The 24,730-nt window shown below is 37.0% G+C and overlaps 1 protein-coding gene across 48 annotated transcripts in view; it reads right to left on the reverse strand.

Moving 5' to 3' along the window:
- LOC129623048 (uncharacterized) overlaps positions 1-24,730 on the reverse strand; it is a 367,755-nt gene that overhangs the window by 204,319 nt on the left and 138,706 nt on the right. For 6 of the 48 annotated variants that reach the window (XR_008700290.1, XR_008700286.1, XR_008700280.1 and 3 more), the window contains one exon: positions 12,784-13,933. The exons of the other annotated variants lie outside the window; for them this stretch is intronic. The gene's annotated coding sequence lies outside the window, so the exon portion shown is untranslated. Of the gene's footprint in view, positions 1-12,783; positions 13,934-24,730 lie in introns of those variants that run through there. 48 annotated transcript variants of the gene reach the window in all.

The following is a 24,730-nucleotide window of genomic DNA, read 5'->3' on the forward strand; positions in this document are numbered from 1 at the left end:
ACATCTTGCCTCCTTTGTCATAGATTGATTGTTCATAAAAGTGTGGATTCATTTCTAGGCTCTCCATTTTGTTCCACTGATCTATGTAATTGTTTATGGGCCAGTACCATGCTGTTTTGATTAACGTAGCTTTATAGTACCGCTTGAAGCTGGAACATGATACCCCTAGCTTTGGTCTTCTGTCTTAAAATTGTTTTGTCTATTTGGGACCTTTTTTGATTCCATACAAATTTTAGAATTATTTTTTGTTGTTTTGTGGAAAATGCCATTAGTATTTTGATAGGGATTGCATTGAATCTGTAGATGGTCTTGGATATTGTGGTCATTTCAAAAACACGAATTCATCCAATACACAAATGTTATCATAGTACATGATCCCACTTGATCATAGTATATGATCCTTTTAATGTATTGCTGGATTTAGATTGCATATATTTTTGAGGATTTTTACATCTATATTAATCAATGACATTGCTCTAGAGTTTTCTGTGATAACTTCATCCAGTTTTGGTATCAGGATGACACTGTCCTCATAGAATGAGTTCAGAGGTTTTCCTTCCTCTGTAATTTTTTAGAATGATTATCACTTCATGGAAAATAGATGGGGAAACAGTGGCAGACTTTATTTTATGGGGCTCTAAAATCACTGCAGATGGTGACTGCAGCCATGAAATTAAAAGATGCTTACTCCTTGGAAGAAAAGTTATGTCCAACCTAGATAGCATATTGAAAAGCAGAGATATTACTTTGCCAACAAAGGTCTGTCTAGTCAAGGCTATGGTTTTTCCAGTGGTCATGTATGGATGTGAGAGTTGGACTGTGAAGAAAGCTGAGCACGGAAGAATTGATGCTTTTGAACTGTGGTGCTGGAGAAGATTCTTGAGAGTCCCTTGAACCACAAGGAGATCCAACCAGTCCATGCTAAAGGAGACCAGTCCTGGGTGTTTATTGGAAGGACTGATGCTGAGGCTGAAACTCCAGTACTTTGGCCACCTCATGCGAAGAGTTGACTCATTCGAAAAGACTCTGATGCTGGGAGGGATTGGGGGTAGGAGGAAAAGGGGATGACAGGGGATGAAATGGCTGGATGGCATCACTGACTCGATGGACGTGAGCTTGAGTGAACTCCAGGAGTTGGTGATGGACACGGAGGTGGCCTGGCGTGCTGCAATTCGTGGGTTCGCAAAGAGTCGGACACGACTGGGTGACTGGACTGAACTGAACTGAGAAGGATAGGTGTCAACGCTTCTGTAAATGTTTTACAGATTTCATCTGTAAAGGCATCTGATCCTGGACTTTTGTTTGGAATTTTAATTACTGATTCAACTCATAATTAGTAATTTGTCTGTTCATATTTTCTATTTCTCCTTGTTTCAGTGTTGCAACATAATACATTTTTAGGAATTTATCCATCTTGTCTAGGTTATCCATTTTATTGGCATATAATCATTTGTAGCAATCTACTGAGATCCTTTGTATTTCTCTGGTATTGGTTGTAACTTTTCCTTTCATTGATTTGGACCCTCTTTTTATTTTAATAAGTCTGGCTAAGTTTTATCAATTTTGTTTATGTTTTCAAAGAGTCAGTTCTTAGTTTCATGGATCTTTTCTAGTTTCCTTTAGTCTTTATTTAATTTATTCTTTCTCTGATATTTGATTTCTTTCCTCTGTTAACTTTTGTGTTTTTTTTTTTTATTCTTTTCCTAATTCTTTTAGATACAAGGTAAGGTTCTTTGAGTTTTTTTGTTTGTTTCCTGAGGTAGGCTTATATTGCTATAAACTTTCCTCTTAGACTTGCTTTTGCTTTATCCCATAGATTTTAGATTACTGTTTATTGTTTTCCTATGTCTCCAGGTATTTGACTTCTTCTATGATCCATTACGGAGAAGGCAATGGCACCCCAGTCCGGTACTCTTGCCTAGAAAATCCCATGTACGGAGGAGCCTGTTAGGCTGCAGTCCATGGGGTCACCAAGAGTCAGACACGACTGAGTGACTTCCTTTTCACTTTTCACTTTCATGCATTGGAGAAGGAAATGGCAACCCACTCCAGTGTTCTTGTCTGGAGAATCCCCGGGACGGAGAGCCTGGTGGGCTGCCATCTCTGGGGTCACACCGAGTTGGACACGACTGAAGTGACTTAGCAGCATTATCCATTAATCATTGTGTAGCATATTATTTAGCTCCAAGTTTTTACGTGTTGGGCTTCCCTGGTGGCTTAAAGGGTAAAGCGTCTTCCTGTAATGTGGGAGACCCATGTTCAATCCCTGGGTCAGGAAAATCCCCTGGAAAAGGAAATGGCAACCCACTTTGGTACTCTTGCCTGGAAAATCCCATGGATGGATAAGCCTGATAGGCTATATTCCATGGGGTCACAAACAGTTGGATGTGACTGAGCAATTTCACTTTAACTTTTCACTTTCACTTTTTCATGTGTTGGTTTTCTTCTTTTTTGCATTTTTTTCTCTTGTAGATTCCAATCTCATAGGATTATTGTTGCAATTGATATGATTTCAGTTTTTCTAAAATTTACTGAGACTTCTTTCATGGCCTAGTATATCATTTATCCTGGAGAATTTTCCATGTGCACTTGAAGTCAATGTGTATTCTGCTGCTTTTGGATGGAATATTATACACACACACACACACACACACACACACACACACATTAATGTCCCCTACTATTTTTATTCACTTCCCTGGTGGCTCAGATGGTAGAGCATCTGCCTACAATGCAGGATACCTGGGTTCAATCCCTGGGTTGGGAAGATCCCCTGGAGAAGGAAATGGCAACCCACTCTAGTACTCTTGCCTAGAAAATCCCATGGATGGAGGAGCCTAGTAGGCTACAGTCCATGAGGTCACAAAGAGTCAGATGCGACTGAGCGACTTCACTTCACTATTATTTTTAATATCAATTTCTCCCTTTATGTCCATTAATATTTGCTCTATGTATTTAAGTGTTCCTATGTTGGGTGCATGGGCTTCCCAGGTGGTGCACTGGTAAAGAATCCACCTGCCAGTGTAGGAGACGCAGGTTTGATCCCTGGATCAGGAAGATCTCCTAAAGAAGGAAATGGAAACCCACTCCAGTATTCTTGCCTGGTAAAGTCCATGGACAGAGAGGCCTGGAGGTCTATAGTTGATGGGGGTCACAAAAGAATTGGACATCACTTAACAACTAAACAACAACAACAAATGTTGGATGCACTGTTGTTCAGTTGCTCATTCATGTCTGACTCTTTGACCACATGGACTGCAGCATGCCAGGCTTCCATGACCTTCACCATCTCCCTGAGCTGGCTCAAACTTATGTTCATTGAATTGATGATGTCATCCAACCATCTTGTCCTCTGTTTTCCCTTCTCCTCCTGCCTTCAATCTTTCTCAGCATCAGGGTCTTTTCTAATGAATCAGTTCTTCGCATCAGATGTCCAAAGTATTGGAGCTTCTCTTCAGCATTAATCCTTCCACTGAATATTAAGGATTGATTTCCTTCAGGATTGACTGGTTTGATCTCCTTCAGTCCAAGGGACTCTCAAGAGTCTTCTCCAACACCACAGTTCAAAAGCATCAATTTTTTGGCACTTAGCCATCTTTATGGTCCAACTCTTACATCCATAAAGACTACTGGAAAAACCATAGCTTTGACTATATGAACCTTTGTTGGCAAAGTAACATCTCTGCTTTTTAATATGCTGTCTAGATTTGTCATAGCTTTTCTTCCAAGGAGAAAGTGTCTTTAATTTCATGGCTGCAGTCACCATCTGAAGTGATTTTGGAGCCCAAGAAAATAAAGTCTGCACTGTTTCCACTGTTTCCCCATCTATTTGCCATGAAGTGATAGGGCCAGATGTCGTGATCTTAGTTTTTTGAATGTTGAGTTTTATGCCAGCTTTTTCACTCTCCTCTTTTACTTTCATCAAGAGGCTCTTTAGTTCCTCTTCTCTTTCTGCCATAAGGGTGGTGTTACCTGCATATCTGAAGTTATTGATATTTCTCCAGACAATCTTGATTCCAGCTTGTGCTTCATCCAGCCTGGCATTTCAAATGATGTACTCTGCATGTAATTTAAATAAGCAGGGTGACAATATACAGCCTTGACATACTCCTTTCCCAATTTGGAACCAGTCTGTTGTTCCATGTCCAGTTCTAACTGTTGCTTCTTGACGTGCATACAGATTTCTCAGGAGGCAGCTCAGGTGGCCTGGTATTCTCATCTCTTTAAGAATTTTCCACAGTTTGTTGTGATCCATGCAGTCAAAGGCTTTAGTGTAGTCAGTGAAGCATAATAGAGGTTTTTCTGGAATTCTCTTGCATATTTATTTATAACTGAATCTTCTTCTTGGACTGATGCTTTGATCATAATGTTCTCTTTGTCTCTTGTTACCATCTTTGTTTTAAAGCCTATTTTGTCAGATATGTACTGGAATTCTTACAATTAATATGTCTGAGTTATTTTTATGATTTCATGAGATAAAATTGAAACTTTCAGTGACATAAAAAGAAAATGAGTGACCTCTGGTCCAAAGCATTATAGGTAAGTTGGGGTTTTTCTGGAGGTTGGTCTGAAGAGTACACATGTAAACTAGATTTTCTAAAAATATATTGACTGTACTCTTACTTTTCAGTTGGAATTTCTTCCAAAATAAGGGGCAAAGGGTGCAAACATTTCAGAAGGATGGAAGGGTCCTAAAAATTCTCTTTAAACAGGGATTTTTATTGAAATAAGCAATGCTATGACACAAAGTAAGCTATATAAACAAAAATAGCTAAATGCTGCTATTTGGAAAAAGGAGCACATACTTCAAATAAAACATGAAATATAGGCACTATATTATGGTAATAGGTTTACTGTCAACAGGCAATTAAAATCTAAAGTATAGTGAGCCAAAGACACATTCATTTTCTAAAGCTGGGATGAATAACAAGAGGACTCTTTCCACTTCTTTTCTCTTTCTTACAAATAAAACAGGAGTAGAATTATTTCACTTATGGTGGAGTACATATTTTCAGACAATGCTGACACATTTTTATTGCTCAATCTGTTACTAAAAAAACTAAACCTGCTTTTGCAGTGTGTGGATGGTGAGTTTGGCTGCACATGTTAATAGCCTCTACTGAGTTAATATACCATTTAGAGCTATGTGATTGTGAAAATAATCCTCGAAGTAAACAACACGTACTCCATGGTAAACATTACATTATCCCCAAGCAGAGTGAAGTCAACTCGATAAATAAAAGCCCTGGCAGTAATTTCTACCTCTTACAATTAAACTAATTATTGCTTGAAAAAAGTGTGGTAATTTCATTCATTACTTGCAGCAAAGCCCTACAAAGCCTATGTATTTGAGAACCTATTGTCTTTTGGTTAATGGACATTAATTTTTTTCAACCATAGCTCTTGACGATTGTACAAGGACAATTACAGCAGAGGCACAGGAAGATTTGTGTGAATAAATCCAGTTGTCTCAAGTGTGCACCAAAGGAGACCATTACTTGTCCAAGGACTCTAGGACATTGGTGACAACATTAGTAAAGAAAAATAAGTTTAGTTTCTATTGCTGAGGTATTTGCTGCAACTATAAGATTTACTCTGTTTTATTAAATGGAAACTAAAAATACAAGTAATATGGCTGGCTAGAAAATACTCTACATGGCTAATATTTATTAATGCATCTGCAGTATTTACCAAGAGCTATTAGACATACTGCACATAAATCATCTTTAATTTTTGCAGTAGTCACAAGGTGGGCATTGTTCATCTTGGATGTGTTAGGATCATAAACAATGAATTAATTTCATAAAATGATAAAAGATGATAAAGTTAGCTTTCAGACAAGGCCGGAACTCATATCAAATCAAAGGCTACAAATATAAACAAAAATATATATATATATACACACACACACACAGTAATTTCACTACTAGGAACTTAAAGCAATAAGTAATCATATATATATGCTGTTTCCAGTATAACTTGTAGAAGCCAAGAAAAGTGAGAGAGATGAAGAAATCAAGACAAAAGGTAGTTTCTGTAAATCTACTACACAAAGAAGTGTTGTGTATAATGGTTAGAGATGAGTTACATATTCAACTTTAAGTGGAAAACAAAAAAAAAGAGAAATCAATTACAAGTTTCAGTATCTCTAATATGAAATCAATAGATAGAATTAAGTTCATTTTTCTGTGTTGGTATTAAGGTTTGATAAAGATATTTCCCATGGAGCCTCATAAAAGTGATTCTTCTTAATGAACTTGAAAAGTTTTTCATAAGGCTTACAGCAAATACCACAAATCCTGAGTCATATTTGAAAGTGTAGGTCAGAGAAACGATTCCACCAGGGAATCAAACAGTGACAAGAATACTGAAGTCTCTGATGGTCTTATTTGAACCAGGAACAAATTTAGAACATGTGGATGACTGAGTGAATTATAAAGGGTTTAAGTTTAATAGTTTTTAAAACTGTGTTCCCTCTTAACCTCTGTCAAAGATGCCAGAGAAAGGATGAAAGGGGTGGGGGGATTGTTGTGGGGGGGTTGATTCTCTTCCTGTCTTCCTATTTACAGAGAGCAGCTCCTTTCTTATCAGTTTCATTTTTGGGCTTTATTATTTTAAGAGAGGATTCATTGGAGAAGAAAACTATGGAGTGAGTTTATTACAGCAATATTTGAAGGAGAGAAATAATTACAACATAAAATCACAAATTTAGATGGTCAGTATCAAAATCATATTGATTATATTCTTTGCAGCCAAAGATGGAGAAGCTTGATACAGTCAGCAAAAACAAAACCGGGAGCTGACTGTGGCTCGGATCATGAACTCCTTATTGCCAAATCCAGACTTAAACTGAACAAAGTAGGGAAAACCACTAGACCATCCAGGTATGACCTAAATCAAATCCCTTATGATTATACAGTGGAAGTGACAAATAGATTCAAGGGATTAGATCTGATAGAGTGCCTGAAGAACTATGGACGGAGGTTCACGACATTCTACAGGAGGCAGTGATCAGACCACCCCCAAGAAAAATAAGTGCAAAAAGCCAAAATGGCTGTCTGAGGAGACCTTACAAATAACTGAGAAAAGAATAGAAGTGAAAGGCAAAGGAGAAAAAGAACGATATACCCATTTGAATGCAGAGTTCCAAAGAATAGCAAGGAGAGATAAGAAAGGTTTCCTCAGTGATCAAAGCAAAGAAATAGAGGAAAACAAGAGAACGGGAAAGACTAGAGATCTCTTGAAGAAAATTAGAGATACCAAGGGAAAATTTCATGCAAAGATGGGCTCAATAAAGGACAGAAAGGTATGGACCTAACAGAAGCAGAAGATATTAAGAAGAGATGGCAAGAATACACATAAATATACAAAAAAAATCTTCGTGACCCAGATAACCACAATAGTGTGATCACTCACCTAGAGCCAGACATCCTGGAATGTGAAGTCAAGTGGGCCTTAGGAAACATCACTACAAACAAAGCTAGTGGAGGTGATGGAATTCCCGTTGAGCTATTTCAAATCCTGAAAGATGATGCTGTGAAAGTGCTGCACTCAATATGCCAGCAAATTTGGAAAACTAAGCGGTGGCCACAGGACTGGAAAAGTCAGTTTTCACTCCAATCCCAAAGAAAGGCAATGCCAAAGAGTGCTCAAACTACCACATAGTTGCACTCATCTCACACGCTAGTAAAGTAATGCTCAAAATTCTCCAAGTCAGGCTTCAGCAATACATGAACCGTGAACTTCCAGATGTTCAAGCTGGTTTCACAAAAGGCAGAGGAACCAGAGATCAAATTGCCAACATCAGCTGGATCATCAAAAAAGCAAGAGAGTTCCAGAAAAACATCTACTTCTGCTTTATTGACTATGCCAAAGCCTTTGACGGTGTGGATCACAACAAACTGTGGAAAATTCTGAAAGAGATGGGAATACCAGACCACATGACCTGCCTCTTGAGAAATTTGTATGCCAGTCAGGAAGCAACAGTTAAAACTGGACATGAAACAACAGACTGGTTCCAAGTAGGAAAAGGAGTATGTCAAGGCTGTATATCATCACCCTGCTTATTTAACTTATATGCAGAGTACATAATGAGAAATGCTGGGCTGGAAGAGCACAAGCTGGAATCAAGAATGCCGGGAGAAATATCAATAACCTCAGATATGCAGATGACACCACCCTTATGGCAGAAAGTGAAGAAGAACTAAAAAGCCTCTTGATGAAAGTGAAAGTGGAGGGTGAAAAAGTTGGCTTAAAGCTCAACATTCAGAAAACTAAGATAATGGCATCTGGTCCCATCACTTCACAGCAAATAGATGAGGAAACAGTGGAAACAGTGTCAGAGTTGATTTTGGGGGCTCCAAAATCACTGCAGATGGTGACTGCAGCCATGAAATTAAAAGACACTTACTCCTTGGAAGGAAAGTTATGACCACCCTAGATACCATATTCAAAGGCAGAGATATTACTTTGCCAACAAAGGTCCATCTAGCCAAGGCTATGGTTTTTCCAGTGGTCATGTATGGATGAAAGCTGAGCTTTCTCTCACATGTGGACTGTGAAGAAAGCTGAGCACCGAAGAATTGATGCTTTTGAACTGTGGTGTTGGAGAAGACTCTTGAGAGTCCCTTGGACTGCAAGGAGATCCAACCAGTCCACTCTGAAGGAGATCAGCCCTGGGATTTCTTTGGAAGGAATGATGCTAAAGCTGAAACTCCAATACTTTGGCCACCTCATGCGAAGAGTTGACTCATTGGAAAAGACTCTGATGCTGGGAGGGATTGGGGGCAGGAGGAGAAGGGGACAGCAGAGGATAAGATGGCTGGATGGCATCACCAACTCTATGGACATGAGTCTGAGTGAACTCCGGGAGTTGGTGATGGACAGGGAGGCCTGACGTGCTGCAATTCATGGGGTCGCAAAGAGTCGGACACGACTGAGTGACTGAACTGAACTGATGATCTTTTCTTAGTACTCAACTCAGGAATTAATTTTCCAGTTTTCATCTTTTATCATCACAAAAATCTGAACTTTGAAAAATTATTGTACTATAATACAATAACTATTTAGATCAAATGTGGCCTCCACCTCTTGGGATTAAAATTAGCAAAATCATCTAAACGCCTCAGATGAAAAAAGAGTATTGCCAAAATAATCAGCAAGAAATTTGGTGTTGCTTTTTCTTGTTTTTAATTGGGCAAATGTTTATTTTAGAAAAAATAAAGAAAATACAGAAACTTTTAAGAAAAAATAAAATTGACTATAATCTCATCAAGAAATAATAAATACAATTATATTAATAATGTTTGTAAAACACTCACCATGTACTGTTGTTCTAAACTATTTTTTATATGTTGACGGTTAATTCTTATAACTTTTGGAGTACAGAGTTAAATTTTTCAGCCTCCATTTCACAAAAGAGAAACTGAGCCACAGAAAAATTAAAATGACTTGGTCTAAATTGCTTAGTTGCTCAGTCATGTTCAACTTTTTAGAATCCCATGGATTGTAGCCCATCAGGCTCCTCTGTCCATGGGGATTCTCCAGACAATAATCGTGGAGTGGATCGACATGCCCTCCTCCAGGGAATCTTCCAAACCCAGGACTGAACCCAGGTCTCCATCATTGCACGAAGATTCTCTACCATCTGAACCACCAGGGAAGGCCTGCTCTAAATCACTGAGTTACTAATTGGTGGTCAGACTTCAAGTCCACTTATTTTGCTTTTAGGTTAGTGATTGTTACCCACTATTCTTTACTACTGGAGACTGGTTTCTACACCACATAGATCATAAACACTAAGGAAACAAATGGGTTCATGGAATGTAGACTCAGAAGTTAAATATTGTAAAAGCCATGCAGGGGGGAGATTTCAGGCAGAGTTATAACCTGAAAATAACTTTTGTATTTTAACATTTTCATTTTGTAACATTGTCTACCAAATCAATCAGCTATCAGAAGAAAAAAAAAAGTGCAAAGGGAATTTCAGTGTGACTATGACAAAAAGTATGTTCTGAAAGACAGTTCAGGAGAAAATATAATGATACCATTATGGTTAGACTTGATATTGAATTGTCTTGTTTCCATCAATTCAATACAGTACTTTTGCACTCAAAGGAATCTGCAAATATTGATTAAAATCCAAGTTGAACAAAATAGAAGTTTTATGTAATTTATGATACACACTGTCAGACCCTAAAACAAAATCAGTGGAGATCTAGCTGCAAAATTAACAAGTTCACTTTTGAAGCTGACATGTGGAAATTATCAGAACAAGAGAGAGCGTAATTTTGTTCTACTTCTTCACTACTGCCATTGGAGTAGAGCTACCAGTGAAACCTTTTGTTGTTGATTCTTACTTCAGATTTGTCAATTCCATCCTTACCACAAAGTGATTCAAGTAGAGACACTAGATGTAAACAAATTTCAAAGTTAAAAATGCACTCTGGGGGTGTGGTGTCCCAGTAGTTAAGAATCAGCCTTACAGTGTAGGAGGCTCTTGTTTGGTCCCTGGTTGGAGAGCTAAGATCCCACATGTTGTGGAGCAACTAAGTCCATGCCCCACACCTAGGGAATCCCTGTGCCACAGCAAAAGATCCCACATGATGCAGCCAAATAAATATTTCTTAAAATGCACTTTGGACACCTCTTGATTTCTAAATTTCAAGGCAGTGTCTTAGTATTTGATAGAAACTACAAAATAGCTGCTTTATGAGTAATACATATAGGGTAATTCTATCAAGCCATAATTAAAGACAACTATTTCTAAAATTACTGCATAGCAGTATGTCCAGGCCACCTTCTGCATTTTCATTTAGAGGTGATTACTCAATCCTCCTCTGAAGTACATGTAAGATTGAGTGTTTGCAGTATTTGAGGACAGAAAACTGGAGATTCCTAGTCCTGTTTTTATGGTATTTAATAAGGGATAGTCCCTGAGATCACCTAGCTGTGGCAGAGGCATGCTTTCTGCTTAATGTTCCCCAGTTGTTTCTTCCTGGATACACAGATCACATATCACAGTCACTGCCTGTGGCTGAATTCTAACCAGAGGTTTGCAAGTCATCATAATAAGCTCACGTTCAAGGCCTGGCCCGTAAAAAATCACCCGCACATAATTTTCTCTGCTTTCTTCCCATTCCAGCTGACTGGACTGAAGACATAGTGTCAGTGACACTCTGAAGTTAGATTCTACAGTCCACAAAAGCCTATTGATGACGTATTTGAGCCAGTTGATAAGTTTTTGGCAGTTTGAGGTTTATTATGGTGAGAATACTTACACAAAAGAAATCAGCAAATATTACACATTAGAGCTCTTTTTTCTTTTCTTCATTTTGGGAAGCTGTTTACTAGCATATGACTGCCGTTAGAATGGTTTTGTAATCCACAGACGAAAGTTGACAGAGCCAAAATCTAAAAGGAGGAACTTAGTCTCTGGGTCACTACTGGGAAAAAGTCACCTGACCAAGAACACCTGTCTCAGACTGTTACGACAGTGAGAAACAGGGTGCCCAGGATTGCTGTGCCCACTTCCACAGTAGAATTAATAGCTTCCCCTTTCGCTCACAGAGGTGTCTTAATTTAAATAATAGTCACTAATAAAAACTTTAAAAATTTCAAGATTTAAGCCACTGAAAAACTGAGGCTTATTTGTCACAATCTTCCTAGTTAATATCTTCATGTACTAGTTTCATTCCTTCATTGTACAATAAAGACTGATATTTGACTTTCATAGAAATCTTATGAAGAAAGGCAGTTATCTGATATGCATGCACACTTTCACATATGTATAAAATGAGGCAGAGAGAGTAAATTTTCCAAATTTAATAGAGGCAGATGATTAAGAGTTCCCTTGACCTGGAATTCAGGGCTATTGATCACAGCAACCTCTAAATTCCCAACAGGCTTTTGAACATAACGTGTGACTAAGATACCATGATCTGTTTTTATTTAGGAAACTATTTCAGTTTGTACTTTCTCAGCACATAGCATTTGGAGAGAGAATAAGATGGTCCAAATACATCCTGGGTGACAATGTAAATATATTTAACAGAATTTTATGTCTCCTGGGGGCATTTTGTTTCTCAGTCAGAACTATAGTTGCTACTTCAAAATGTTAACAAATTAAAACCATTTGGCTTGACGTGAAATCCAACTTCGCTGTTTGTTTGTTTTTGGCCTTTGGCAGGTATACTATAGAGAGGGCTATGCCTAAAATAAACAGTGCTGTACCTAAAATCAATCCACATTATAGTTAGATTGACTTTGGCCATGAAAATTCATGCCTAAATATAAACATAAAACCTACACCAGTGTCCTTTCATAAAAAAACCTCTGGATGGGAGAGGCTGGTTGAACACTGGTTAAACAACCAAGTTCCTACCGTTCCTCTTAGTTTCTGAATTATTTCCATTGATTGGTTATGCCAAAACTTCTATGCCTTAAAGTCATCATCTTATAGACATTCAGTCAAAATTCTCAATCTGTTAGCATTCTACATTTTTACTCTGTGTGTATGTGTGCTTTTTTTGGTCTATATTTTAACTGAATGATAATTGCTTTACAGAATTGTGTTGCTTTCTGCCAAGCATCAACATGAATCAGCCATAGGTATACATATTTCCCCTCCCTCTGGAAACTCCCTCCCACCACCCTCTCCATCCCACTCCTCTAGGTTGTTATAGAGCCTGGTTTGAGTTCCCTTAGTCATACAGCAAATTCCCATTGGCTGTCTATTTTACATATAAATTTTAATTAATGTTTAAATCAAACATATGCTTCTTATGTTATATAATTTGGTCCTTATAGGAAACATACAAAGCTGATTTGGTAGTATCACCATAAAGAAACTGAGGTTCAGCAAAGGTAAGTACAATATCTACAACCTTTTTCAGACTATTGGTTAATACCATTATTGAAATATATTGGTAAATTATAATTTCAATTCAGAAAACACTAGAAAGTTTCCAAACTTCTCTGCAAACAGAGACGTCAAACTCTTATTTTAATGAGACCACCAAAATTTAGGTACTAGACAAGAATAATATCAGAAATAAATCTCACTGATGAATAGAAATACAAAAATTCTAAATAATATATTCACAATCCAAATTTAACAATGTCAGATTCTTGGTGTTTTTCAGGCACTAAATCATGTCCGACTCTTTTGTGACCCCATGGACTAGAGCCTGCCAGGCTCTTCTCTCCATGGGATTACCCAGGCAAGAATACTGGAATGAGTTGCCATTTCCTTCTCCAGGGAATCTTCCCAACCCAGGGAGTGAAACTGTATCTCCTGCATTGCAGATGGATTTCTAACACTGAGCTGATGAGAGAGTCAATTCCTAGGCAGGTTGATAAGTCTCCGAGGAGGAGAAGAGGGTCTGGGGCTCTCAAGCAGGAGATAGAGGTCTGGAATTCTCAAGGAGGAGGAAAGGACAAATGTCTTTTCTTTTTTTTCTCTCTCTCTCTCTCTACATTCCTTAGTCTTAGTCACATAAAACCTTTTTTTCTTTAAGCCAGGAACTTATAATTACACAACCAACAACTCAGTTTAAACTCTGTACTAAATTCTGCTACACAAAAGCTCTCAAGTGATCAAGTCTGGTGTCTGGTCGCAAAGCTAAATCTTCGGAGATCACAAATCTGACATCGTTCACATAAGCTATCATCTTGGGGGTTCTTCTGGGATCTTCAGGACAAGGTAGGAACACTCAGAGCTCTAGCACCCTCTGCTTTCTCAGTATGCATGTTTTCTACTTTACTGACTCTCTAGTGTGCTTGTGTGAATGAATGACACGCCCTGCACAAAGCAAGTGATGAGCCCTGTTTTGTGGCTTCTTGGTCTTTAACAATAAGCTTTTACCACCAAGGACTTCCAAACAATTTCAGGAACATACGAATTGCTACATTTCAGAGTATTTCATGACATAATCTGTTTAAGCACATTAATGGAAGATAAAAAATGTATGATCGTATCAATAACTTCAAAAAAGATTTGATTAAATAAAACTTTTTTTTTTTTTTTACTTAAGAAATATTTGTGTGTGTGTTTTTAAATCTTTCCACAGTTTCTATCATTTAAATTAAGACACTCCTATGAATCGAAGGGGATGCTATTAATTAGACTGAGAAAATGGGTGCAATACTGCCCAAAGCAAACCATGGCACCCTGTTTCTCACTGACATAACAGTCTAATAAGGTCAACAAAATTAAGAAAGAAATATTATGAACTATATAAAAAAAGAAAAACTAGCAAATAAATAATTCTTAGTAAACCAGAATAGTGTGGGATTTACCTAGGGTTATGAAAGATGTTGACCCAAAACCTCTAGAGAATGAAATACTAATTCACACCCCTAAAATTATAAGTCAGAAACAAGAATCAGAAAGTATGTGAAGAAATCAGCAGTTTACCAATGTCTAATAAACACCAAAATATACTTGAGCTAGGATCCAGCTATCTTAGTTCTAAATATGTGTTAGAGAATCCATCATATGGACCCAAGGATGTAAAGGATGTATGCATGATTTCTAATAAAAAAAATACTCAGATCAGATCAGCCGCTCAGTCATGTCTGATTCTTTGCGACCCCACGAATCACAGCACGCCAGGCCTTCCTGTCCATCACCAACTCCCAGAGTTCACTCAGACTCACGTCGATCGAGTCAGTGATGCCATCCAGCCATCTCATCCTCTGTCGTCCCCTTCTCCTCCTGCCCCCAATCCCTCCCAGCATCAGAGTCTTTTCCAATGAGTCAACTCTACACATGAGGTGGCCAAAGTACTGGAGTTTCAGCTTTAGCATCAGTCCTTCCAATGAACACCCAGGACTGATCTCCTTTAGGATGGACTGGTTGCACCTCCTTGCAGTCCGAGGGACTCTCAAGAGTCTTCTCCAACACTACAGTTTAAAAGCATCAATTCTTTAGCACTCAGCCTTCTTCACAGTCCAACTCTCACATCCATACTAGGGGGGGATAAATACAAAGGTGGTAGGTAGGTATATTATGATATATTCTTATAATGTATTATACTACTCAATAAATACACTTCACGGGAAATAGATAGGGAAACAGTGTCAGGCTTTAATTTTGGGGGCTCCAAAATCACTACAGATGGTTACTGCAGCATGAAATTAAAAGACGCTTATTCCTTGGAAGGAAAGTTATGACCAACCTAGATAGCATATTCAAAAGCAGAGACATTACTTTGCCAACAAAAGTCTGTCTAATCAAGGCTATGGTTTTTCCAGTGGTCATGTATAGATGTGAGACTTGGACTGTAAAGAAAGCTGAGCACTGAAGAATTGATGCATTTGAATTGTGGTGTTGGAGAAGACTCTTGAGAGTCCCTTGGACTGCAAGGAGATCCAACCAGTCCATTCTGAAGGAGATCAGCCCTGGGATTTCTTTGGAAGGAATGATGCTAAAGCTGAAACTCCAGTACTTTGGCCACCTCATGCAAAGAGTTGACTCATTGGAAAAGACCCTGATGCTGGGAGGGACTGGGGGCAGGAGGAGAAGGGGATGACAGAGGATGAGACGGCTGGATGGCATCACCAACTAGATGGATATGAGTTTGGGTGAACTCTGGGAGTTGGTGATGGACAGGGAGGCCTGGAGTGCTGCAATTCATGGGGTCGCAAAGAGTTGGACATGACTGAGTGACCTAACTGAACTGATTCAATAAATCATTTTGATTATGTTTCTCCTTAAGGATAAATCTCCAATACATACATTTGAATGAAAAGATTGCTTTGTTCCTCTAAAAATCAAGCTACTGAAATGTATTCAGTGTGATGAATAAAATGTTATGTAAAATATTTTTAAAATGTGGACATGAAACATGTAGTCAAAACATTAAAACCTGGACCAAAAAGATATGAATCAACTTTAAAGTATAACTACTTAGTAGATATATCCTTACCATCTCATAATATAGTTTGGGATATCAGGGTGATTACCACAATAAAATTAGGTACCAAGTTTCTGAAAAAGCAATATAGTAACTACTATTAGGGAGGGAGGTTGAGAAGGGAGCATTGGACAATCTAACTTTACCTATGATGTTTTATATTATCTAAAAAAAATCTGAAGTGAAAATTACAAAATGTCAGTGTTTATTAATTCTTGATAGAGAATTTTTACATAAAATAACAAAATAAAATTTCGTGCTATGAATGACCATAAGCATCAGCTGCTGCTGCTGCTAAGTCGCTTCAGTCGTGTCCGACTCTGTGCGACCCCGGGGACTGCAGCCTATCAGGCTTCTCCATCCATGGGATTCTCCAGGCAAGAACACTGGAGTGGGTTGCCATTTCCTTCTCCAATGCATGAAAGTGAAAAGTGAAAGTGAAGTTGCTCAGTCGTGTCCGACTCTTAGCAATCCCATGGACTGTAGCCTACCAGGCTCCTCCATCCATGGGATTTTCCAGGCAAGAGTAAGTCTCTTTTTTTCCAGATATGAAAAAGAATAGACGACAGATGGTAAAATCAGAGACACACATAACAGCACAACTAGAAAAAGGAATTCATGTTTCCTGACCCCAGTGTTCTTCCCATGAATTACACAGAATTCAATCAGAAAGATTGTGTATGACCTTTTAATTTGATTTCAACAAAGATATTTTTACCTCAACTTATATTTTATTTTTCCTTCTGATAAAATTTTCTTCAACATACCTTTTTAATTCTTCCCTATAATAAGTTTTTTGTGTGTCTGGCTAGCCACTGTGAGAGTTTCTGGTTGTCAGAAACATATCTTAGTTATCTTTTTATTTCCATTCATCTTAGTGTCTTATTGACACACACACACACAAAACAATTCAATATATGATCAAAGAGTTGAATGCATTGGTTTATTCTTTCAAAAAGTTGAGCAAATATGTTTTAAATATCTGCTTTATGTCATGCACTGTGGCATGCACTGGGCTTATTGTCATATATTATGTAGATAAAGATTTTAACATTAAACTGAACACAAACTCTGAAGAGTTAAGTGTTCTTCAGGTGACATTCATCTTCAAGTTTCTGTGACTATCTCTAACCCATTTTGATAGGGATAATTTTAAACACTGAAGAACAGTAGGTAGTGCTGGGCTTTTTAGGTACAGTGATGAGCTAAAGCTAAAGAGATGCCAAGTACTGGCATGATTATCCCTCAAATAATCAATTCGTTTTTGCTGATCTTACAGCATGAAAGAGTTCAGGACAGCAGAGAAAAACTAATCAATACCAAAAAGAAATCTTTCATGTGTTTTTTTAATCCACTCTTTAAAAAGAGTTATGAAGTATATAAAAATAAGATCCCAACAGCACTTAAACACCTACATTAAAAAAAAAAAAAAAAGCTTTTCCCTGAGACTTTGCTTCTGGGTAAGAATCTGAGTTCTGAACAATTGATGCTTTTGAACTGTGGTGTTGGAGAAGACTCTTGAGAGTCCCTTGGACTGCATTGAGGTCCAACCAGTCCATCCTAAAGGAAATCAGTCCTGAGTGTTCATTGGAACAACTGATGCTGAAGCTGAAACTCCAGTACTTTGGCCACCTGATGTGAAGAGCTCACTCATTTGAAAAGACCCTGCTACTGGGAAAGATTGAGGGCAGGAGGAGAAGGGGAGGACAAAGGATGAGATGGTTGGATGGCATCACTGACTCAATGGACATGGGTTTGAGTAAGCTCTGGTAGTTGGTGATGGGCAGGGAAGCCCGGTGTGCTGCAGTCCATGCGGTCACAAAGAGCCAGACATGACTGAGCGACTGAACTGAACTGAACTGAATTGAAGAAGGAGTAAGGACAATTCATCCTGTCTTTTCCACTAAACGCACTTGTGGAAAATGTACAGAATGCACGGAACAGCTATTTAAGAAATGGAGAATTAAATAATAGTACAGTGGAAGGAGTATAAGATTTCAAAGTACTATCAAACTACTGATTAGTGTATCTTTTTCTTTAATATCCATGATCTCAACCAAAGACAACCCCCCCAAAAACAACAACAACAATGAACTCCAGAAGTTCTTTAGTTTTGGCTCAGAGACAAAGTACCTCCTAATTGTTTAAAAAAAAAAAATGAGTGAAATATCTCCATTTTTCTTTTCTTTTTTCTCCAGTCTCATGGTCTGGCAATGGTGGCACCAACAGTGGCAGAAAATAGAGGCCTATGGAGGCTAAAATTCTGAACAAACATGATCTTCTTGTATGATAAGAAAAACTGTCTTCCAAAGAGGATGGGACAAAATGTTATTGCCTTTTTCCTCCATGTAGACTTTTCTTTTTTTTTTTTTAATGCTCCCAGATACAGAGAATACCATGGGAAATATGTAGCAGATCAGGGTAAATAAAATTCCAGCTTTCTGGCTGGAGTATAGAAAAGAGGTGGCTCAAAGAATCATAAAGTATGAGGAGAAAAAACAAGACGGAATTCATAAAAGTGACTCCTTAACATTGTTTATAAACTGTCAGCCTTACTTAAAAGCTGAATATGCATGGGTCTGATCTTAAAAGCACTCCATAGTCTTTGGCAACTGAGCAATGGGAGAAATCACCACCCAGGTCCCAGAGTAGCCACTGAGCAGTCCACTCCTGGAACAGATACATTTAACATTGCAAAACCTTTCAAAGTAGAACTGAGATTGAAATCACACCACAAAAATGACTAGTCAAAGTTTGTGGCCTGAACCTAAACAAGTCAAGTGCCTGAGCTAAATGAGGAAAATAAAGTAAACATTCTCCATAGGATTTAAATAAGCCCCACATTTTCAGAAAAAAAATGTTCAAACTGTTCAAGCAACAATTTAAAATTACTTGGTAAACAAAGAAATAACAGGGAGCGACACTTACAGGACACAGATATTAAAATTATCGGAAGACTTTAAAGCAGGTATTACATATATGTTTCAGTATTTTAGAGTGAATGCTCTTGAAACAAAAAATACAGAAATCTCAAAGAATGAGAAAATATAAAGAACCAAATATAATTTTTAATCTGATAAAAAACTAAAAAAATTTAATAGTCAAGTTCAATAACAAAAATTGAGATGATAGAGGAAAGTTTGTGAACCTAAAGACAGGTCAATAAAAATTATTTGAGCACAGCAACTGAAAGCAAAGCAATAAAAATATGATCTTGGGGAACAATAACAAAAAATTCCTGTCACTGCAGATAGGAAACAACAAAAAACAAAAAACCTGAAGTTCACATAAAAAATTTGAGGAACTAACAAACACAAACCACAATATGGTAAAAGGTATGAACCTACTGATTAAAGTTGATGAGTCCCAAACTGGATAAACTCAAAGTCATGCATACTCAAACACATAATAAAACTGCTGAATACTAAAGACAAAGAAAAACAATCATGATGATATTTTTAAATGACATTACCTAGAGGGGAACAATGACTGAAACAGCTTTGGATTTCTCATAAGAAAGCGTACAGCCAAAAGGAAAAGGAACAGTATATCTGAAGTGCTACAAGAAAAGAACGATCAACCAATAATTCCATATCCAGCAAAAATATTGCATGCGCTCTAGATGCACGGGCTTCAGTAGTTGCCAGCACAGCCAAAATAAAAATACGTAAATTACTTTTAATAAATCAACTAGTTCTTCAAAAGTCACAAATTCCAAAACTCACACATGAAATAGACAACAAATAGTATTTTAAATATTGAAAATATTTAAATGTATAGTTAAATAGCTCCTGAAAAAGAAATTTCCAGGCAAGATGATCTTCTTGGTAAATTCTGTCAAATATTTAAAGAATTAACATCAATTCAACACAACTTCTTTCATAAAAGAGAGAACACCATATGAGATCTGTACTACTCTGATCCTAAAACTAGACAAAGACAATTTTAAAAATCCTACAACACATGATCTCGTGATATAGAGAAAGTCTTCAAAAAGTCTTCAAAACAAGCGTCTTCAAAAATTATCAGCAAATAAATGAACTTCCTTACATGGAAAAGAAAAGGCTCCCATTAGAAACAAACAAGCAAAACATATGAATGGAAAAGCTCACCAGTAAAGGCAAATATAAAGTAAATGTAGGAAATCATCTGCACACAAATATGATATCAAAACAAGCAATTGGTGAGTAAAGGAGAGCACAAATGTAGGCTATCAGAAAAGCATTTGAAATTAAAAGATCAGCCAACTAACAATACTGATTATACACAGACTGCTAAATCACACATCAAGGTAACTGAAAGTCAAAAATCTACAATACATACAAAAAAAGGACTCCAAACAACACTAAAATTATTCATCAAATTACAAGAAGAGAACCAAAGAGGAAGCGAAGGAAAAAAAGACTTACAAAATAAATCCAGGACTTAAGAAAATGACAACAGGAACAAGTGTGTTGCTAATTACCTTAAAAATGTAGATTAAATGCTCCAGCCAAAAGAGACAGACTGGCTGAATGGATATAAAATCAAGACCCATATATATGCTGTTTACAAGAGACCCACTTCAGCTCTCGGAACTCATATAGAATGAAAGTGAGGGAATAGAAAAAGGTATTCCATGCAAATAGAAAACAAAAGACAGCTAGAGTAGCAATACTCATATCACACAAAATAAACTTTAAAATAAAGGCTGTTACAGGAGACAGGGACACTATGTAATGATCAAGGGATCAATCCAAGAAGAAGATATAACAACTGTAAGTATATATGCATCCAACATAGGAGCACAACAATATAAAAGGCAAAGGGTAACAGCCACAAAAGAGGAAATCAACAGTAACAATAGTGGAGGATTTTAACACCCACTTATAACAACAGATAGAAGACCAATAAGGAAACACAGCCGTTAAATGACACATTAGACCAGATGGATTTGATATTTACATACCATTCCATACAAAATCAGCAAAACACATATTCTTCAAGTGTACATAGAACATTCTCCAAAACTGATGCATGCTGGGCCACAGAGCACACCTCAGTAAATTTAACAAAATTTAAATCATAACATTCATCTTTTCCTACCACAATGGTATGAAGTTAGAAATCAACTACAAGGAAAAAAACATGGTAAAAAACACAAACACGTGTAGACTATACAATATGCAATTAAATAACCATGGGTCACTGGAGAAATCAAAGAGGAGATTAAAAAATTTACCTAGAGACAAAATGACCCACAACCTATGGGACACAGCAAAAGTATTAATAGTTCGAAGGGGGAAGTTTCAACACAACCTTACCTTAGGAAGCAAGAAAAAGCTCAAATAAACAACCTAACCTTATACTTAAAGGAAATGGAGAAAGAAGAAGTAACAAAATCCAAAGTTAGTAGAAGAAAACAAACCATAAAGATCAGAGCAGAAATACATAAACTAGAAATGAAGAAAACAATAGAAAAGATCAATGAAACTAAAAGTTGGTTCTTTGAAAAATAAACAAAATTGATAAACTTTTAGCCAGACCAGTCAAGAAAAAGGGGAGAGGGCTCAAATCAATAATATTAGAAATGAAAAAGGAGATATTGCAACAGACACCACAGAAATACAAAGGATCATAAGACGCTACTACAAGTCACTATGTGCCAATAAAACAGGAAGCCTGGAAGAAATGAACAAATTATTAGAAAGGTGTAATCAATCTCCCAAGACTGAACCAGGAATAAAGAAAAAGTATGAACAGACCATTCACAAGTATTGAAATTGAAACTGTGATTTAAAAACTTCTAACAAACCAAAGTTCAAGCAGATGTGAATTCTACCAAATATTGAGAGAAGAGTTAATATTTACCCTTCTGAAACTAATCCAAAAAATTGCAGAGAAGGAATACTCCCAAACTCACTCTATGAGGCCACTATTACCTCAATACCAAAACCAGAAAAAGATACTACAAAAATTACAGGCCAATATCACTGATGAAAACAGACACAACAATCCTCAACAAAGTATCATCAATCTGAATCCAACAGTACATTAAAAGGATTATATACCATGATTAAGTAGGATTTACCTCCAGGGATGCAAGGATTTTTCAATAGCTGGAAATCAGTGTGATACTCCACACCAACAAATTGAAGAATAAAAACTATACGATCATCTCAATAGATGCAAAAAAGCTTTAAATAAAATCCAACACTGTACACAGAAAGTGAGCAGAGAGGGAACATACCTAACATAATAAAGACCAGGTATGACAAACCTTGGACTTCCCTTGTAGCTCAGTTTGTAAAGAATCTGCCTGCAATGCAGGAGATGTGGGTTCGATCTCTGGGTCAGGAAGATCCCCTGGAGAAGGACATGGCAACCCCCTCCATATTCTTGCCTGGAGAATCCCACAGACAAAGGGGTCTGGCAGGCTACAGTTAATGGGGTTGCAAGACTTGGACACGACTTAGCATTTAAAACACCATCACTGTGACAAACCTATAACTAGCATCATACTCCGTGGTGAAAAGCTGAAAACATTTCCTGTAAGATTAGAAACAAGACAAGGATGCCCACTCTTGCCACTCTTATTCAACATAGTTTTAGAAGTCCTAGCCATGGCAACCAGAGAAGAAATAAAAGGAATCCAACTTGGAAATGAAAAGATAAAACTGTCAGTCTTTGCAGATGACATGATTCTATACACCGAAAATCCTAAAGATGCTACCAGAAAACTACTAGAACTCATCAACAAATTCAGTAAAGTTTCAGGATACAAAATTAATACACATAAATCTGTTTCTTATTCTTTTTTTAATTTTAATTTTTTTTAATTGAAGGATGATTGTTTTACAGAATTGTGTTGGTTTCCGCCAAACATCAACATAAATCAGCCACAAGTAGAGGGAGGGGACATATGTTGTGTTTCTATACACTAAAAACAAAAGACCAAAAAGAGGAATTAAAGACACAATTCCATTTACCATCACATGAAAAACAATAAAATACCTAAGAATAAACCTACCTTGGGAGACAGAAGACCTGTACTCCAAAAACTGTAAGATACTGATGAAAGAAACTGGAGATGACAGATAAAACATATACCATGTTCTTAGACTGGAAGAATCAATATTGTCAAAATAACTAAACTACCCAGGCAATCTATAAATTCAGTGCAATCCCTGCCAAATTACCAACAGCATTTTTCACAGAACTAGAAAAGAAAATCTTAAAATTTGTATGGAGACGCAAAGACTCTGAATAGCCAAATCAATCTTAAGAAGTATGGAGCTGAAAGAAGCAGGTTCTCTGACTTCAGACTATAGTACAAAGCTGCAGTGTACTATACAATGGAGGGAAGACAGTCTCATCAATAAATGATGGTGGGAAAACTGGACAACTACATGTAAAACATGAAATTAAAACATTCTTTAACACCATAAACAAAGATAAACTCAAGAAGGATTAAGGACCTAAATATAAGACCAGATACTATAAAGCTCTTGGAAGAAAAACATAGGCAGAACACTCTTTGATATAAATTGCAGCAATGCTTTTTTTTTTTTTAACCCACCTCCTAGAGTTATGGAAATAAAAAATAAAAAATTGGGGACCTAATAAAACTCAAACGCTTTCGCACAGCAAAGAAAACCATAAGCAAAACAAAAAGACAACCCACAGGATGTGAGAAAATATTTACAAATGATGCAATTGATAAACGATTAGTCTCTGAAATTTATGAGCAGCTCATGTGGCTGTTGTTTAAAACAAACAAAAAACCCAATGAAAAAAATAGGCAGTAGTAGAAACCAACACAATACTGTAATGCTATTACCTTCGATCAAAAATTTAAAAATAATTTTAAAATAGGGAGAAGACCTAAATAGACATTTCTACAAAGAAGACATTCAAATGCCCAAGATGCACAGGAAAAGATGCTCAACATCTCTAATTATTAGAAAAATACAAATCAAAACTTCAATAAGTTACCACCTCACACCAGTCAGAATGGCCATCATTAAAAAGTCTGCAAACAATAAATGCTAGAGAGGGATTTGGATAAAAGAGAACCCTCCTACACAGTTGGTATGAATGTATATTGGTGTTCTCTCTATGGAAAACAGTATGAAGTTTCCTCAAATAACTAAAAATAGAGCTACCATATGATCCAGTACTCCCACACACCTGGACGTATATTTAAGAGATGAAAACTCTAATTTGAAAAGATATATGCACCCCAATGTAAATAGTACCACTATGGAGAATAGCCAAGACATGGAAGCAACCTAAGTGTCCGTCAACATATGAAAGGATAAAGAAGATGTGGTGTTACACACAATGGAATACTATTCAGCCATAAAACAGAATGAAGTAATGTCAGCAACATGGATGGACCTAAAGGTTATTATTCTAGGTGAAGTAAGTCAGACAAAGGCAAATTATTATATGGCATCACTTATATGTGGAATCTAAAAAATAACTTCTACAAGTGTACTTATGAAACGTAAGTAGACTCAAAGACATAAATGAGTAGAATGAAAAACAAAAATGGCTGAAAGGGGAAGGGGAGGGATAAATTAGAAATTTTAGATTAACATATATATACTATAAATAAAATAGATAAACCACAAGGACTTACTGTATAGCACAGGGAACTCTATTCCATATCTTACAATAATCTATAATGGAAAAGAAACTGAAAGAATCAGATTGCTGAAGACCTGAAACACTGTAAATCAACCACAGTTCAATTTATAGAAAAAGAAGAAAAAGGTGGCCATATTTTCAAAGGCCCATTTGCTTAATACCTTTTCACATATATGATAAAG

Source organism: Bubalus kerabau, chromosome 11, assembly GCF_029407905.1.
Source record: "Bubalus kerabau isolate K-KA32 ecotype Philippines breed swamp buffalo chromosome 11, PCC_UOA_SB_1v2, whole genome shotgun sequence".
Taxonomy (NCBI): domain Eukaryota; kingdom Metazoa; phylum Chordata; class Mammalia; order Artiodactyla; family Bovidae; genus Bubalus; species Bubalus kerabau.